At 32.7% G+C, this 9,883-nt stretch overlaps 1 non-coding gene across 1 annotated transcript; it reads left to right on the top strand.

Annotated features, from left to right (window-relative positions):
• The first annotated feature begins 6,366 nt into the window (after nt 1-6,366).
• Nucleotides 6,367-6,469, top strand: LOC121215124 (small nucleolar RNA R71). The gene has a single exon (XR_005910855.1). It is a non-coding gene; the product is annotated as a small nucleolar RNA R71 (small nucleolar RNA).
• The last annotated feature ends 3,414 nt before the right edge of the window (nt 6,470-9,883 follow it).

Below are 9,883 nucleotides of genomic sequence, written 5' to 3'. Positions count from 1 at the left end.
TTCTTAAGGAAGATGATACCACACTTTTGTTTATTTTAATTTTAAGTTGATTTGTTAATTACACTTTTAACCTTAGTTATTTACCTTAATATTCACTTAAATCATGCCCAAAATTGTCTACTAACCTTATGAATGGTATTGTTACCATTTAAGCCCTTTTATTTTAAAGTTTCATAAAAATTAAACTCATTTTTCTAATAGAACTCTACTTTTGTACCTTTTATGATTTAGTCCTTTTCACTTAATTAAGCATGCAAAAGTCAAAATTTCTTAACAAAATTTTTATACGACCCTACTAACATACCATATATATTAAAATAATGATAAAATAAATATTTACTCATCATATTTGTGGTCTTGAAACCACTATTTTGATTTCACTGAAAACGAGTTGTTATAAGGATAGATATGCACTATCTCGAATGAGACAGACCAACGAGATTTTAATTTGCCAAGAAACAATTTAAGCTTGAATTAAATAACAGTGGTTTCAGGACAATAAATTTGAAGTCAAAAAATTAATTTTATTATTATTTTATTTCCTACCGCATGATAGTAGCATCATATAAAAATTTTGTTAAGAAATTTTACTGTTTACATGCTCAATTCGATAAAAAGGACTAAATCATGTAAAGTGAAAAAGTTGAGTTCTAGTAGCTAAATGTATTAAATAGCTATAGAAGCTTAAAGTATGAGTCCTTATATGATAATTAGACCATTTATATGTTAGTGGATGAGGATGGTTTGACATTATTGAAATTTTGATTAATTTTTAAGGTTAATTAAGTAATTAGTAAATAAAGTTAATATTAAATAAAATCAAATTAAGTATCATCTTTCTTTCATCACTTTTAACCGAAACTTTAGGGTTTAGAATCCATTTCTAAGCTTAACATTTGACCATCCTTGTATGTTTGATTAGGTTGTATTGTTGTCACGTTTTTATTGATTTCTAAGTTTTCAGGATCATTGTAGCTTAATCTAGCTAGCCAGGGGACTAATTCTTGAACCTGTTAAACTATTAGGGTTTTACCATTAATGAATATACGTGAGTTTTGATGTTTGATGATAGAAAATGGATAATTGTTGTTAGATAAACAACTTTTGTAAAGAGATTTTTGATGAAAATGTCAAATATGAATTAAATTTAAAAATAGAAAATTTTACATGGTGAAATTGTGAAATAAATGAAATATAGTGCTTGATAGGGACCTAATTAATATTCGGCTATAGTGGGTTGTGATAGGATTTCATGAATTTATATTTTTATGAGCTAGGGACTAAATTGTAAAGAAATTCAAAGTATATGGGGCAAAATAATAATTTTTCCAAAAATTAATTTGGGTTAAATTGAATGAAATATCTATTGAATTAAGTTGAATTTATCATTTTTCCAAAAATTGATTTGGGTTAAATTGAATGAAATATATATTGAATTAAGTTCAATTTATCCGTATAGATCAAGAAGACCTCGTAAGGCTTTAGATCGGGGCAAAGAGAAAGTCTCAGATTAATCACCTCCATATTTAATTATACTCGTTAAGGTAAGTTCTTGTAATTAAATCATGCATATATGTTTTAGTTGAATTATACTTGTATTATGAATTGCTATACGTACATATCGGCTGCATATTCAACGATGTACGACTATTACCAAGCCCCGTTTGAAGATTAGAAATTTGTAGGATACGAATGACATGTCATTAAGGTTTACATGATTTGGGTGCTGGTCCTGAACGTCCTACCAATGGCTGAGGTCCGGTATGTGTTGTAGATACTCCACAGCTCGTGTGAGCAACATCGTGTAGCTATGTTTCAACCCACAGCTCGTGTGAGTAGGCCCATTTTCACAATTTGTGTGAGCATATTGATTTACAGCTCATGTGAGCATATCGATTCACAGCTCGTGTGAGCATACATGTACAGGATTTGATGGATTACAGTTATATGAGTTAACACACTATTTGTGAGTTATCTTAGGTATCCAACGGTATTTTAAATGGTTCAACGGGCAATATTCTGATACGAAATGGTAAAATTTCAATACGGACTATTATAGGGACACATATGAATTACATGGAAATGTTGTTACATGGTATATGGAAAATTAAATTGGATGATACATCTATATGAAATTAATCAATTGTTGTGCTCATCCATGATTATTGGTTTTTATATATATGTATTTACATGGCTAACATGGTTGATGTATATGTGCTTAGGAATTTGGCTAAATTATGTTGGGATATACTATGTTTACTTACCTATTTTGTGACTAAATGGTAAGTTAAATTCTATGTTATACGAACTTACTAAGTTTAAATGCTTACTTTGTGTTATTTTTCCGTATTTTATAGTGAATCGGAAGCTTATTCTGGTTGTAAGCTTGTTGGAGCTATATCACACTATCTATCGGGTCTTTCGGTACTTTCGGATGATTAATTTCGGTTATAATGGCATGTATAGGTATTTTGGCTAATGTTGGCCATGTGTTTTGGTTGTTGAAATGACCATTTTGCTTGGCTTGTGTTATGGCATTTTGTTGGTGAAATGGTATATTTTGGTATGTATATAAGTAGCCTTAATATAGTTGATGTTTTGGTCTGATATGTTTGAGTCATGAAAAATGAATTTATGGTTTGAATATGCATATTGTATATATGGTTTGTAACTTGATGGAAATGTTTTGCATTGGTACTATGTGGTTTAATACCATGTTTGGTACCATTTGATGAGTTTTGGTATGTTTTAGTATATAGGATAAATGGCATTTGTTAATGCAAATAGGCCTATAAGCTAGTTGATTATTTTGGTCAAATTGAGTATATTGTTAAACATGTTTATTTATTGTCATTTGAGGTGCCTAAGGGCATATTGGTTGTATGGGATTATACCATATATATAGTTAGAATATGCATGATTTTGGGGCCTTATGAGGGTTTTATACATGTGCATTTTTAGCTATAGGTACATTCCTAGTTGGGAGAGAAAAATGGCTTGTAAAATGACCTATTTTTGTCTACACGAGCGTGTGTCACAGCCGTGTGTGACACACAGCCATGTGACATGGCTGTGTGTCCCTTATAACTTTCAAAGGGTTGCAAGCCAGGCTGTTACATGGCCTAGCACACGACCTGGCACACAGGCGTGTGGCTTGGCTGTGTGACCCAAGTCAGTGAGTTACACAGGTACGTGCACAGGCTAGGACAAGACCATGTGTCCCTATTTCCAATTCCAACACCGCTTGAGACACAGGCGTCTCTCTTGGCCGTGTGACCCCTGCAGTGTTGAAAATTTTCAATTTTTTCTGAAAAATTCTCTGAGTTTTTGATTTAGTCCCAACTTGTTTCTAATGCATGTTTAAGGCCTCGAGGGCTCGTATAAGGGACAATATGTATGTTTTGAATTCATTTTAATGTGCTTATTGATTTGATTTGAAAATTTTGAAATTTATGTTCGCTTGTTTTGAAAACTCTGGTAATGTTCCATAACCTTGTTTCAGCGACAGATACGGGTTAGGAGTGTCACACAATTTCTCAATAATCTCAATTTTTTCTTTGTCGACGGTAATCCCTTTCTGCGAAATTTTATGTCCCAAGATAATGCATTCACAGACCATGAAGTGGCATTTCTCCCAATTGAGAGCAAGGTTGGTTTCTTCACACCGACAAAGAACTAATTCCAGATTTTTTAAATAGTTTTCAAAAGTATCGCCAAACACCAAAAAGTCCATAAAAACTTATAAAATTTTCTCCACCATGTTTGAAAAATATTGCCATCATGCAACGCTGAAATGTTGTAGTGGCATTGCATAATCTAAATGGCATTCATCGGAACACAAAAGTTCCATAAGGACATGTCAATGTGGTATTCTTTTGATCAGTAGGAGTTATGGCAATCTTGTTGTACCCCGAATAACCATCTAGAAAATAATAGAAGGCTTTTCCCACTAATCTATCTAACATTTGATCTATAAATGGTAGAGGAAAATGGTCCTTCCTTGTTGCTTTGTTGAGTTTCTGATAGTTCATACAAACCCTCCATCCCGTGATAGTACGAGTAGGAATGAGTTCACTGTTACCATTGCTTACCATGGTGACAACCTCTTTTTTAGGTACACATTGAACAGGGCTCACCCAAGAACTATCAGAAATTTGATATATAACTCCAACATCCAGCCATTTGATAATCTCCTTTTTGACAACTTCCTTCATAATGGGATTTAGTCTTCTCTACTGCTCGATAGATTTGCCATGGCAATCCTCCAGTAATATCTTGTGCATGCAGAGTGATGAACTGATTCTTTTGATATTTGTAATCATCCACCCCAATGCCTTCTTATATTTCTTTAAAACTTTCAACAATTGAGCCTCTAGATCTAATGTCAATGCCGTAGAGATAACTACTGGCAATGTGTTGTTATCTCCCAAGTAAGCATCCTACAGATGTACTGGCAAAGGCTTCAATTTCAATGTAGGAGAATCTTCTATGGATGGTCGAGGAGGTTTATAAAAATGGTCTGATAAATTTAATGATTCAAAACTTCTCCTTGATCCATTCTCAATTTGCTTAGCTTCCATCAGTTCACCAAGCTCTTGAATCATTTCTGCTTCTATTAACTCAAACGAGTCTGCATCATCATTAGAATTATTGTGATAAAATTTTGCAAATTCTTCCTGAACTATTGTATCAACAATCTCAACTGTGTGACATTGTTCATCTGTATCTACACACTTCATAGCATCAAAAACATTAAAGGTTATCTGCTAATCATTAACTCTCATTGTTAATTCACCTTTTTGTACATCAATTAATGTTCTACAATTGCTAGAAAAGGTCTCCCAAGTATGATTGGTACCTCTTTATCAGCCTTACATTCCAAAATAATAAAATCTACTGGAAAAATAAATTTATCAACTCTTACCAGTACATCTTCGATTTTACCTTCTGGATGTGCATATGAACGATTAGCTAATTACAATATGACAGTTGTAGGTCTCGACTTCCCTATTCCTAGCTTCCTAAAAATAGACATAGGCATTAGATTTATACTTGCACCTAAGTCGCATAATGATTTTCTTTCATAATGATTTCCAATAGAGCAAGGTATAGTAAAACTCCCTGGATCCTTCAGTTTTGGAGGTAATTTTTTTCTCAGCATTGTTGTGTACCCTTTAGTGAGAGTAATAGTTTTGAACTACCCCAACCGTCTCTTCTTTGATAAGATATCTTTCATGAATTTCACATAGTTGGGCATTTGTTCAAATGCTTCCACCAATGGTATGTTGATATGTAATGGCTTCAGGACATCCAAGAATTTCTTGAATTGAAAATCTTACTTAGATTTTTGGAAATGCTAAGGAAAATGTGGCAGTGGCCTTCCTTCCATTTGTTGAGGTTGTTTTGTCGTGGCATTTTTATCGGCAATACAAGATGAAACTGCTTCAACATTTTTCTGGTTGCTTTTTTCTTTTATAGCCTACTCCACTATTGGTTCTAAATTCTTCTTATTTGTGAAATCCAAACTACCTTCTTCTGTAGTGGTGGCATTAACAATTCTCGGTAGCTACATACCACTTCTGAGTGTAACAGCTTTGCATTTTTCCATCCATTGCGATCGTGAATTTTCAGTATCACTTGAAAGTGCTATTTGTAGTATTGAGCTTAATGCTTTGGCAATTTGCCCCAATTATTTTTCTAAAGCTCTTAAAGATGCAACTTGACTTTGAATGATAGCATCGTTCTTAACCATGTATTCCTTCAATAAAGCTTCAATAGATGCAGAACTTGAAGTTGAATTTTGCTGAGTATTTTGTTGTGGCATGGGCTGATTGTATCCAGGTGGTGCACTCACAACATTCTATTGAATAATATTACTGGAATTTCTCACCCCTTGATTACTCCAACTGACATTGGGATATTGCTTCCACCTCAGATTATATGTATTGGAATATCGATTGTTGTTGTTGCAATTAAAATTTCTCATATAATAAACTGAGGCTAGGTTTGAGGGAAATTCATCAAAAACATGATCTTCTCCACAATAAACACATGCTAATTCAGTTGGTTTCATTTCCTGCACTACAATTGGTCTTTTCAGTGTTTTTGTCATATTCGTTAAAGATGATAACTGGACTTTTAGGGAAGTAATCGCATCAAGTTCCATTGCTCTAGTAACTCTTCTACCAGTCCCTACTCTTGTAGTGGGGTATTGATAATAGTTGTTTGCTATCCTCTTTAGAATTTCATATGCCTCATTATATGATTTATCAAGAAAAGTCCCATTGGCAGATGCGTCAACCACCATCCTTGTATTCGCATTCAATCTATTGTAAAACATTTCCATTTTCGTCCAATGTTGAGAACAATAGATTGGGCATTTTCTAATTAACTCATTGAATCGCTCCCATGCTTCATATAATGTTTCATCCCCAGGTTGCCGAAAGGACTTAATATCGTTCCTCAATTTGGGGTTTATGTTTGGATTATTATATCTTAGCAGAAACCTCTGACAAAGTTCATTCCAATATGCCATAGTACCTGACGTTAATGCATTTAATCATGCTCTGCCACAATCATGCATTGAATAAGGAAATAACTTCAGTCTTAGGGCATCTTCAAGAACACCTGCTACCTGAATGAATTGCAAACTTCCAAAAGATTCTTAAGTGCAACCGTGGATCTTCCGTAGGCAATCCACTAAACTGCCTTATAGTTTGTAACATTTGAAACATCACCAACTTTAACTCGAAATGTTGAGATTAAACATGCGACTTGACAATTCCTGGATTCAGATCATCCAAGATCGACACTACATGTTCTCAGATGGGTTTGTCTTTGTCATATATATTTGAGGAATATCAACTTCCCTTCCATTCTGATGTAATGGCTCTTCCCTAACCTGATCATTTCTAATTCTTTCCATTTCTCGCAATTCTTTTCTCCTTCTTCTCAAGGTTCTCTCAATTTCTGGATTAAAAGAATACTCTTCAAGTTATGCTATTACTATGAATTTGACCAATTAAACTGTGCAAAAGAAACAAATGACAAATGGATTAAGAGAATTAATGAATGGAGTAATAAAATAAATTATGAATGAAAAAATGCTAGGGCAATTGAAATGCTGTGACAATTCTCAATGAATAAGTGGGGAGGATTTGTACTGTTAATGATAAAGGTTGGAATTATTCAGGTTTTATTTTTATCTCATAATAATGCCATGGCAAAATATTGACCATTCTACTACTCAGGGATGCACTGCTGCAGTTTACTTCTTTCGAGAGCTAGACTTTAAGCTATCATTATTAGTTTTTGTATGTCTACAGAACTCAAGAATGATATCCAAACTATTATTCCTTTCCCAGTACATATCGCAACTTCTACGTCTAGGGTGCTACGAATATTCTTTCGAATACTTGCCTGTATTAACCGATAATAATCCAATTTATTTAATCTTTTCAGAATTAAATCAGATCTAACAGCGTACCATACAATCATCTATGTCTAGAGCTTGCATGCATGCATTTAAAATAATCACAAATTAATTGAAACAATAATCTACTCAAAATCAGACCATAGGCATTAAAGATAGTAAAAATTCACCCAAATAATTCCAACCAAATGAGATTTAGCTCATGGATTGGACATTCAAATCCAAAATAAAACCATTAAACATCATCATTCAAGTTTACGAATCACAAAGTTCAAATCAGAAAATAAAGACACAATTGCAGAAAGCTCTCGCTACTCAAGCATTTTTTAAAGGAGAGAGAATTGTCACATCCAAAAATTAAGGCTATAAGAAATAGGGATAAAATTTAGATTTTAAAGTATATTAAGAATAGGGGAAGCAAACTTTGAATGCCTTCAAAATTATTGATGTTAAGAAATTATCAAGAAATGAACCTTAAGTTTGGTGGTTAAGTGGTATTCCCCTATCCTAGAGGTCTTAAGTTTAAACTCCCAGTACGTACATTCATAAAACATAAACATCATACATATTATACATGCATTATATCAAATTCATCATAATACATGCTTTTATATGCATTAAATGACTTAAACCATGTAAAATAAAAAATTCTACACAAGATTGCTCATAAAGATGTACATATAAAATATACATAAAAGAATATACAAATATATCAAATTATTCATAAAACATACATAAAGATATATCAAACCATGCATGAGGACATGCAAGGAAAACACATAAAATTATACAAAATTTACATAAAAATATCCAAAATATAAAAACATACAAGAATATACATAAAAGACAAATGCTTTTATATTTTCCTCTATTCTCTTAGTGTATTCTTTTGCATACTAGCTCTTTTATATTGATGTTTTTTTTATCTGTTTATCGATCCTGATATGATGTACTTCACCTCTTTTTTGCTGATGCTTACTTGGGCAAATTACTAAAAAAAGCCCTTTTTTTCAAAATTTACCGAAATGGGCCTTTATGTAATAATTTACCGGAATGGTCCATTTTTCGCGAAATCACGTCCACATCAGCGCGATGTCGGGGTACGTGTCAGGAAATCACATCCACATAAGCACGATTTGCTGACGTGGACACAAATCGTGCCCTCTAGGACGCGATTTGCTGACGTGGCATGAACAGTTTATGTTTTTTAGCTTGGAAAACTTTGAAAGGCCATAACTTTTTGCTCGGTTGTCCGATTGAGACGAATTTTTTGATTTCGAATAACTTTTCGAGATCTACACGTTGAAAAACTGCCAAAGGCAGTTTGCTACAGTTTTCATCAAAAAATATCCTTTTTTGCCCCTAAATTTTGATTTTTTCGGTTTAAAATTGAATTTTGAAACATTTAAATCGCGTCCTAGGGTTTAGGTTTCCTGGTGCGTACCCTGACATCGCACTGACGTGGACACGATTTCACAGAAAACGGACCATTCCGGTAAATAATTACATAAAGGGCCCATTTCGGTAAATTTTGAAAAAAAAGGACTTTTTTTTGTAATTTGCCCTGCTTACTTTTCAATTTCTAATTTTTTATTAATTAAATAATATATAATACAATACATACGGTTTAAAAAACTAAAACCTAATCTATTTTAAACACTTAATCAACTGATCCTATCGCTATTTTTGTTCCAATTTTTTTTTACTTTTTTGGGATAATAGTATTCAGGTTAAAATGTGCCTGAAATCCTGTACTTTTCAAAAATTAGAAATTTAGCTCATATACTTTTATTTTATGAAACTTAGTTCCTCTATTTTTTAGATTTCAAAATTTAAGTTTAATCGTAAATATTGCTAGATTCTTTTTGTTAAATTTGTTGCTGTGACATTTTTGAATTAAAAAAAATACTCACTTGATAGCTACGTAATTAAAAAAATGACTTTGTAATTAACTTGAATTTAACAAAAAGGATTTAATAGTGTTAACAGTTGAACCTGGATTTTGAATTCTGGAAAGTAGAGGAACTAAATTTCATGAAATAAAAATACAAGGACTAAATTCTCAATTTTCAAAAAGTACAGGGTCTTTTGACACATTTTAACCTAATATACTCATTTTCTCACTTTCGTACCTAAATTTTTTTTGCCTAATTTGGTACATAAAGTACACTCGATTCCCAATTTGATACATAAAATATGCCTCTATTATAATTTTTAGTCCATTATTTAACAAAAGTTAAAAAAATGGTGGCCAATCACTTAGCGCCACGTGGCATTCTAAACTATTCCAAATGAAAGCCAAAGGGAATTCTAAAATCGAGTTTAACACGAAACAGAAAATGAGCTCAAAATGGACCTTAAAATCGAATTTTAATCAACTTTCAACTTGGGCTCATAATGGATTTAAAATAGGCTCAATCCTTTTTTTAAGTAAGACCTTTCTACCATAGC

The sequence above is a fragment of the Gossypium hirsutum genome, chromosome D02, assembly GCF_007990345.1.
Source record: "Gossypium hirsutum isolate 1008001.06 chromosome D02, Gossypium_hirsutum_v2.1, whole genome shotgun sequence".
Taxonomy (NCBI): domain Eukaryota; kingdom Viridiplantae; phylum Streptophyta; class Magnoliopsida; order Malvales; family Malvaceae; genus Gossypium; species Gossypium hirsutum.
Note: the sequence above shows the minus strand (reverse complement) of the source record. Positions and strands in the feature narration are given on the sequence as shown.